The sequence below is a fragment of the Sinocyclocheilus rhinocerous genome, unplaced genomic scaffold, assembly GCF_001515625.1.
Source record: "Sinocyclocheilus rhinocerous isolate Xijiao unplaced genomic scaffold, SAMN03320098_v1.1 scaffold1252, whole genome shotgun sequence".
NCBI classification, from domain to species: Eukaryota; Metazoa; Chordata; class Actinopteri; order Cypriniformes; family Cyprinidae; genus Sinocyclocheilus; species Sinocyclocheilus rhinocerous.
In genome coordinates this window covers 1-9,575 of record NW_015640452.1, presented here as the reverse complement: position 1 = coordinate 9,575, position 9,575 = coordinate 1, and the positions used below count along the sequence as shown (strand labels likewise).

The 9,575-nt window shown below is 37.7% G+C and overlaps 1 pseudogene; it reads right to left on the bottom strand.

The window, feature by feature from the left end:
• Window positions 1-892: 892 nt before the first annotated feature.
• On the bottom strand, window positions 893-1,402 carry LOC107752902 (protein Wnt-10a pseudogene; annotated as a pseudogene).
• Between the last annotated feature and the right edge of the window lie 8,173 nt (window positions 1,403-9,575).

Sequence of the window (9,575 nt, the reverse complement as noted above, 5' to 3'; positions counted from 1 at the left end):
CCTCAGATCCTTTTTACAATCTGTTTTTCATGAGATTTGTCCATAACAAATGTCCAGATCCACGTAACAGTGTTGTCATTTCCGCTGGTCACCAGGACTGATCCACAGCTTGCAATCCATTCATTTGAATGTGCTTAAAAAGCCTTTGAAGACCAGTTTACACTTTTACCAGCATTAAAGTGGTTATATATATATATATATATATATATATAATTCTGTGTTTTTCTGTCAATATGGGGTGCTGTGTGTACATTAATGAGGAAAAAAAATTAACTTAAATGATTTTAGCAAATGGCTGCAATATAACAAAGAGTGAAAAATTTAAGGGGGTCTGAATACTTTCCGTACCCACTGTATATATATATACACAATCACTGGAAATTTAAACAAGACATGCTGGCCTTTTTGAATTGATATTAACTGGTATATGATACCGTTTTTATACTCAGAGTTTATTTGGCAAACTCTTCTAAAAAAAATGGCTCTGTGCAAAGGTATTTATATTTATATATAGATATATTTATTTCTCTTCTTTAAGTACCGGAATCCCATGCGTCTGCTTGGTGCTATATTACAGGACTATGAGCCATTGAATTCTTTAAAAACTGAAACAAAACAAACACCACGTAGTGTCGATGAGCGCTCTGTTGGCAATAAACTCAACAATATATCCATATTCTTAATTTATTTAAATTAAAAATACTTTCTGAAAATATATGCAGTGCAAGTCCAAAATTAGTCTGAAATCTTGTGCTTGGACCCATGCAGTGTGCAAACACGTGCACACTTCTCTAGTACTCGATTCATCTCAGTCTACTTTTGTGCTTTCCATCCGAATCATGGAAATGGCAGTCCATTGCAAAAGGGAGGGATTTCTCAGTCTTTCCCTATGTTTAATGTTAGTTTTTGTACATTTAATAGATGATTGCTTATTTCATTTGCAGACGCTGACCCACTCTGTTATCCTGCACTCCTCACACACCACGTAACAGCACCAGTGGAACTTGCAATTGCAGCGTTCGCTGCGAGTCTGCTGTAATATGTTGTGGCCCCGGCCACAGCACAGGCTCTCACAGTTGTCCATTCCCTGGCTGGTCTTGTTACAGATCCGGCCCTGCGTCCCGGCAGAGTCCGACCCAAGGTCCCTCTCGCAGAAATCCGGGGACTTCTCAAAGTAGACAAGATCATTCGCATTGGCTCTCCGTCGGTGTGTCGGGTGGGCGTGCTCCACCTGACCCGTGTTTCTGTTGTGGGCTTTGATTAGCGTGGCGATATTGAAGCGTTCTTTCAGCAGCGAGCCCACCGTTCTGAACTCTGGAGTAACCTGCCAGCAGGTCTTGAGCTGACAGCTTCCTGATGTGCCATGGCATTTGCATTTCCTCCTCATGTGGTCCACCACAACCTGCACACAAGCAAAACAGATGAGGAAGACATTAATATCTGGAAACCGCAGCATCTAGACCATAGTTGGCAATCTAGACCTTTCAATGCAATGACTAAAGCTGCTGCATTAGCGAAAAATCCTCTTAGCTTTTATTATGAATCACTGATTTGTGATGAATGGAAAATTATACAGATATTAATAGATGAGTCAATGACGTTTAAGGGTGTAAACAGTAAGGAAAATAATTTTTAAGGGTTTTAAATGTTTTTTTTAAATAAAAAATATATTTTTAAAATCTTTATTTTGCTTTTTATAGCAGTGAACTGTTGATGGCAACATCTCATATTACATATATTAGATCTATGAGAACCTAATTAATAGTAAAAATATTAAATATCATGAATAAATTCATAAAGCTTATTTAGTTTTCATGAGGGTCTATATGGGCTCTTTCCATATATTAGTTCCTATTTTCTGCATGTTTCTACATGTTGGTTGGACCGCATGACTATGGTTTGGCTGACAACATTTTTTTCAAATACTTTTGTTAATACATTTGATATTAGAACATAATAAACGATTATGCCAAAATATACTTAATGAGGTTTTAAACTTTTTTAATGACTTTTGTTTATAAAATCTGGACAGTTGTACCACCCTGCCATTTTTTACTTTATTCACATCAAAAACTAATTTTATAAATTCATAAATTAAAAACATGCTCATAATGTATTTTTGAATAACTTAATATATCCGTATTAAAAAAAGAGTTATGTTATTGACAGATTAATTCAGTTTAGTATTACTCATGCACTTTTTTTCTCTGTGGTTATAAGTTTCACCACATGACATATCAGAGTTGGAGATGAGGATACCTGACTCACAAGTTCAGACCTCCCATTCTCTCAACAATGCACTCATCTGTCATCCCCAGCTATAAACTTTTAGATCCAATTACCAAGAGGAAGAGGGGCCACCCTCACTACTGACAGATGCCCCAGCACCCACCCATATCAACAACACTAGCACAAACATTAAGGTTTAGCAATCCCACATTTCACACTGTCTCAGGCTTCCTAGCGCTCATCATGGGACAAAGCACAATTTGAACATCTTTATAGAGATAAGTTGAGTTTTGTCTGTCAAAACTCAACGGATTAGGTTTCACTGTTCAAAATGAAGCTGAGCTTTTTCATGTCACTCAGCCATGGCTTGTGCTTTTCTTTCTTCAGTTTTCCCCCTCCTATGCAGTGGCGTCACGATCCAGGACATATTTTTTTCAATTTTTTAAATGACTCAAAACAACTTTTTTTTAATCATTCAATAATCAATAATTGTTGTCGTTCACCTCGAGTCGTGGGTCACTTTCAGCAGTTGTCAAAAGCAGACATCTCCCGTCCCTGAAGATTGTGAATACTTCAGGCTATACGGTTTGCATGCCGGTGGTTTCTATTTCAAGCTATTAGCCACCATAGGTACCAACCCGATCTCATGAAAGTGTGTATAAATAGTACACCAAATAAAAACGAAAACTCGTGGTATTGATATGCAAAAATGGACTTTGGCGTGTATATGCTACGCGATGGGTAGGTTTAGGGTTGTGGGGTAGATGCGTATCATATGTACGCGAAAACTGTGTATCATATGCACGGCAACAAATTTCGTATCATATGCACGCGAAAACTGCGTATTATATGCACGCCAAACACATGCGTATCATATGCACGCCAAAGTCCATTTTTGCGTATCAATACCACAAGTTTTCGTTTTTATTTGGCGTACTATTTATACGCATTTTCATGAGACCGGGCTCTAGGTACACATGCAAATGGAGCAGGTCTGTTTTATATGAATGGGCTCAAAGAGTAGAGAGACAGATATGAAACAGATATCACACCCTTATTGAGGCCAAAGATAACAACGATCAATCACAACAATACGCCCACAATGGCAAATCAGGTACGACTAGACTATTTTTACAAAACATAGACAAGAATTTCAGGCTGATCGTGCTCCGTCTGAGGTGAACACCCCAGTGGCACTCAAATTAACCCTCAGTGATGCATAAACAAGGATTAATCCTCTGTAGCACCAGCCTTTTCATCGTTTCAAGGTCGTTTCGGGATTGTTTCAAGAGACTGCAGCCGAAGCCAAATCAGTTCCCTGAGGGCTAATGTGATGTGGGTACAGACAAATAAGGATATTCAAATCCTTTTGCTTTGAGTGCCGAAAACCTGACGGGAATTTAAATGTCTCACCTCCAGCAGTTAGGAAGAGGACCTGCCTGCTCTTGCCATGTGCGGCCCATGCTAAGGAAGCTACTGGGATGGGATGGAAGATCTCAGGGTCTGATTGCTCTTCTTCCTCCTCTGCCTGGAATCAGCACCTAAGGGCAGGAGTGGTGTGGGTGCGTGGAAGAGACAGAAAGTGCTCTCTTGGAAGCTGCTGCCCTGCTTAAGTGGCAACAGGATAATCTATCGGGTGTGTGGAGAGGTGGAGCGTCTGACTGAAGCCTGGCAGACCGTCTAGCCTGAGGAGCTACAGATGAAGTGCAGGAAGCGCAGCTCATTGCTGTGTCTGCCATGAACAGATTAACATCCTTAAAGTAAAGCCTGTCAAGTCTCTGCACTGCCCTGCTGGCATAGAATCAAACTTGTGAAACAATAGGCTTTATCGACACATTTGTTTCAACGTATCTTACCACATTTGTTTCAACGTATCTTACAGTTTCTATAGGGATACAGTGCTTTATATGCAGAGGAACATACATTTACAGCGCAACCGCATGCAATCACGGGATGTTCTGGAAATCTGAAGAGGGTGTCAGCACAGAACAAACCTAAAGTCATATTTCAACCTTACAGAGAGCAAATCTTTCGGTTTGACAATTCTTTGGCAACAGCAGATTCACAGTGGAAGAAGAGTTGCAGTTATTCATCTGCATTTGATGTGTACAGCAACATGTGCTGCTCCAAAAGCTACAGTAACACAGCAGAAGCCACTATAAATGGATCTGCAAGCAAAACATATTAGGGCCTATAAATTTACACATTTTCTTTTCCGACATGCAGTGGATGTGGATGTTTTGAAGGGTGTGCTGTAATTTCATTGGTGCAGAGCAAATTGAGAGCCACATCTGGGCCACTTTAATTAAAGAAACAGTGAGACAGGCTAGCCCATAAACTGGCACCATACTGAGATCGAGTAAAACACATTGGTAGCACATTTGGGCCACAGGCAGTATACAGCAAAACAATTGCACAGCCCCTCAAGTCAGATGCTTTTTCCTTCACAATACATCAACAATGCAAACATTAACATTTAAGCTAAGCAGCTTTTACAATAATATTCAATTATTTGGGATCTGTCAATCAAGCCATTGATACAACTGAACATTTTCAAGAATACTATTAAACTGAAACAGCATTTGCAATGCATTTAACTTTCTTAATGTGCTGCATTTCTGAGTGGGACTTTATTTTGTTAATCAGGATTTCATTGGGGTGAAAAATATTAAGCTATGATATTGTGGATTAAAATTACTTTTCTCTGTCATGCCGCCTTTTAAGAAGTAATTTAACAAGTGGAGAAAGTTATTACATTTTGATAGAAGAAATATTAATACTTTTTAAAGAAAAACTTTTTTTTGTCTCTTACTAGTTTCCATTACAGAGTTTCCATGTTGGCAACATTTCCCCAATAACGAATTAAATTCATCTTCCTTTAATAATTTGAGATATTTATACAGTACATTTCAAACTCCAGTTAAATTAGTGAATCATTGCCATTTATTCCTCTTAAAAACATGCTCAGCATTAGTCAGTTGTGTACTCTTCTTCCTGGTCTTTTCTGTAAAAAATAAGTGCACATTTTTCTGAACACATGAAACAAATAATTTAATAATGATTTGTTTCATAAGAACACATTTTATTATTTGTGCATTTAAATAAATACACATCTAAATTAGACATTTAAATAAATAATTGCACTAATATACTTGATGTCACTATCTATAGAAATTCCCAATGAGGAAATACATCACAGCTATTCCAATGTGGTACAGAATTGCTATATGGCAGCAAGGCTGTTTTCCTTTCTGATAAAGAGTTTCCACATGGCAGTGTTCATATTCCTTCAATTTACTGTAAACCTATTGCAGATAAAGTTGATCTGAGAACAAAAGCATCTATGTATGAAACAGTTGAACAGCTTAAGAAGCACTACAGCGAGCACCCCTGTACAAGTGACAACAGGTAACAAAGGGCTTAAAAACGGAATTATTGGTTTCTTTAACGTCTGTCCTTTAATTCTAACAATCCAAGTTCCTTCAATTTACTGTAAACCTATTGCAGATAAAGTTGATCTGAGAACAAAAGCATCTATGTATGAAACAGTTGAACAGCTTAAGAAGCACTACAGCGAGCACCCCCTGTACAAGTGACAACAGGTAACAAGGGGCTTAAAAACGGAATTATTGGTTTCTTTAAAGTCTGTCCTTTAATTCTAACAATCCAATTTCTTGCCATTTTTGTGAAATGTGAGAATGTTGCCATTCAATCTAAAGGTCAATTTTATTTCATGATGTCAGTAACACTACATTACAGCAACATTAATGTCTAAAATCTTTGTATGCCAGTCCAAAAAAGCAGGAACATATTAGTGTCTGTCACCACAAACAGAGACAATCATATGTGGAGCACTTTTGTGTTCAGGGCTTGTAGTCGCAGTAAGACACCGTTAGGCTATAAGTCCACTTAAGATCTAGGACAAAATGATGACAGGGTGCCTTACAACATGATCCTCCATCTAATGGCTCTTGATGAATTACTGAATGAGTATTGCTCGGTTCTTTTGATGTTTTAGAGGAGGCGTTCCACCAAAACCTCAATGTCCCAACACACGTCTTTATTAATGTCTCGGATAGATGCGCAACCAGACTGTGATGTATTTGGTCAATTAAACATGTTTACATTTAAATCATGTGTGGTGTATATAGCAAAGAAATGTAGAGGAAATGTCACTAATACATTTAGGTCAAAACATTGTTCTTATAAACTGTTTCTGTATCGTCTCCTGCTCTTTGCTTGCTTTGCTCTAAAAGTAGAAATGCTGCCTGGCTTTCCAACCGGTCTTCATTGAGTGGAAGGAGCTCCAATGAAAACATGCAAAAAATTATTTACAACCCCACTAGACATTGCCATGTATTCGGCAACTACTACAAACATAAAAACATGCCCTGTTGTTTTTGCCCTGCCGGTCCACATGACGTTGCCAGAAGCAGTGAATGGCAACTTCTAAAACAATACAATTAAATCGATCCTCGTCATGAAGTTTCCTTTTTTTTCCCCCTCTATGTTGCCCTGGCCAGTGACAGATTGTTTAAAGTTGTATTTGGGGAAGGAAGGGCGAATGTCTTTCTACTTCCCGCTGTGTTTGATGTCTAAAATCTTTTGCTGGCTTGAAACATCTGTTTCCAAATAGCCAGCGGCCACTAATTAGAGCTTTTAACAAGACTGAACGTCGTGAGAACCAGAGGGTGGGCATGAGGCGACATGTACATCCCAGAAAAGTCACTACATTCCTCGACAAGTGACTACCTTTCCTGGGGAGGGAGGTGAGGGAATATTGGGTCACAAACCTTGCAAATAAAAAAAGCTCTGTGATACAGAGTGTGTCCCCTTCAACCCGGCCGGGACTCCTACGTCACATCACTCATCTGCCAAAATTATGGGACCCAATTGCCAAAGACAATGGGCTAAAAAGAGAAAAACATAAATATATCATGAATTTTGAGAAAATGAGTTTAATAAAAGATGGAAGATGAAGGATTTTGCCATTTTTCTTTCTCATCTCGATGACACTGACTCAAGAAAACCTGCCAACAGTAACATATTTCGGTAGCAGCAAAGTTTCTTTCTGACAATCAGGTTTGGATGCCAAATAGGCTTACTGGCAGGAGCAGAAGAAGTATTCCTGAAAAAATTGCGTCTCTCTGTACATCACACCCTCGCTGGCAGCTTGATCAAAGGCCACACCTCCAAATTGAGCTTCTCAGACAGAAATCATGAACTTCCAGCATCCTTTATAGATCAGCCAATATAAATAACAATTAATCAGTTTAGAAACTGATAACAATAAAGCTCCTTTGAAGTGTCATCTCTGAGTCTAAGAATGGGTGACTTTTGCCAATAAAAATCTACAATGATCATGGTAATTATCATAATTATTAATCACGAAACTGTGACATAATTCATCAATAACAAAGATTCTAGAATTATACCAAATTTACAGTCTCTAGAACAATGTGCCTAAGCTTATAGAGCGAGACAGAATTGGGCATGAGAATTAGTAGAAGTACTTTAGATGGCAAACACATCTGTTAATTTATTTGGGACTGACCAAGTATGTTTTGTCTGCATAATCAAGGGAACCAGAAAACTGATGGAACGATACAGAGACAAATCATAGAAGAGGAAGCAGCAAACAATGAACAATCTGCAACTCTGTCTATGTGAACCTGCCAGTGAAGCCCATCTGAGCTTATCATGGTCATTTACACTTCAGCTCTGTACCGTCCTGATAAAGAGTGACAACAGATTAATTCATGATGATATCTTACCTCCCACTTCTAAAATGCACAGCTGATGAGCTGTCATTGTGTGAGGGGCAGCCACACCAAAAGCAGTTTAAATGGCTAATTTTGAATTTACAAGCAATAGTGAAACTCTTAAAATAGTGCTCAATCAGTAGAGCGTAGCGGTAGGAGTGCCAAGGTCATGGCTTTGATTCCCAAGGAATGCATGAACTGGTAAAAATGTATCTCTTGAATGCAATGGAAGTTTCTATGGATAAAAGTGCCTGCCAAATTTAAAATGTTACCTCAGGATTACAAGAAGAGAAATAGTACAAACACTTCTAATCCAACAACAGGAACTCAGAGCTTAATCTAATGAAGTTGAAAATAAGTTTCAGCAAATACTGTCTAATTCCTACAGTAAGTACTGACTGAAATGACATTTAAGTGTTGTGAAGTAATGCCAACAGCAATGTCAAACCAAAATGACTGCCCTCAACCACTGAATTAGCCAATAGTGGGCCTGCAAGAGTAATATGACACGAATGGCATTACGCTATTCATGCAAGGTTTATTTCAACAAATTTTATTGACTTAACTTTCATGATCTTATGGACTTATGGACATAAACTTATGTTCAAAATAAAAAGTCCAAAACTTTGTTTCACTATACATAGTTGACGAACATGCACAGTCTAATATTTGTAGTTTAACTATAACTTGTGTTGCTGTTAGACTGTGCTATTTTGCAAAATGCAGTAACTCATATGACTTGAATTTATAATATTTATATATTTTCAAAAGAATATATCAGTAAAATGTAAGTTATGCATAATGGGATGTTCAGGGGATAAACATTTACAGTAAAATAACATTAAACAGCACAAGCAAACTGTCTTGCCACATGAGATTCTTTGAGAAAGTTTTATATCAGAGCAACAATGAAATAACTAACAGAGGCAGTGGAAAAATGGCAAAACCCAAGATGTCCACATGTACTTTTTCACCACCTCTGTTAGTTGTTGCACTGTTGTAGTGATAGCCCTCTGAAAACATTTTTTTTTTTTTTCAAAAGCTTAGTAGTTGCTCTCACTCTGGAATAATAAATTATACATAATAAATAAAAAAAAGGCAAATTCCAACTTATTTTTTGCATGGTTTCTGCCTCTGTCTACATAATGCAGTCATCTTGCAACTCCTAACCAGGTTAGCATACCCTTTCCAGTTATCTCACATAATTTAAGAAGATAATTTAAGAAGTCTAACATTTATGAACACTTGTGTAACAACTGCTTGAGTAATCATAAGCAAGAATGTACATAAAGAACCAGTGAAAAGTTTGGACAGGTTTCTCATGATCTTAACACAACTGTGATCTATAAGCTTATGTTTGGAACTAGTTTTGTAAAAAAAAAATGTTTTTAAAAATAAAAAAAAAAGCCTATATATGATATTCTTTACAGAAGTAAACGTGTTTTTAGGATGGGTAACTTAAACTACAGAGTGAAGGAAAAGCAACCAACAAGTGGCCAGATAGCTTAAAAAAATCCCTCAGGTCTGTTGGAAACACTGCTCTTAACCCTCTACCGCATGGTGTAGCCATATGGCAACATACTC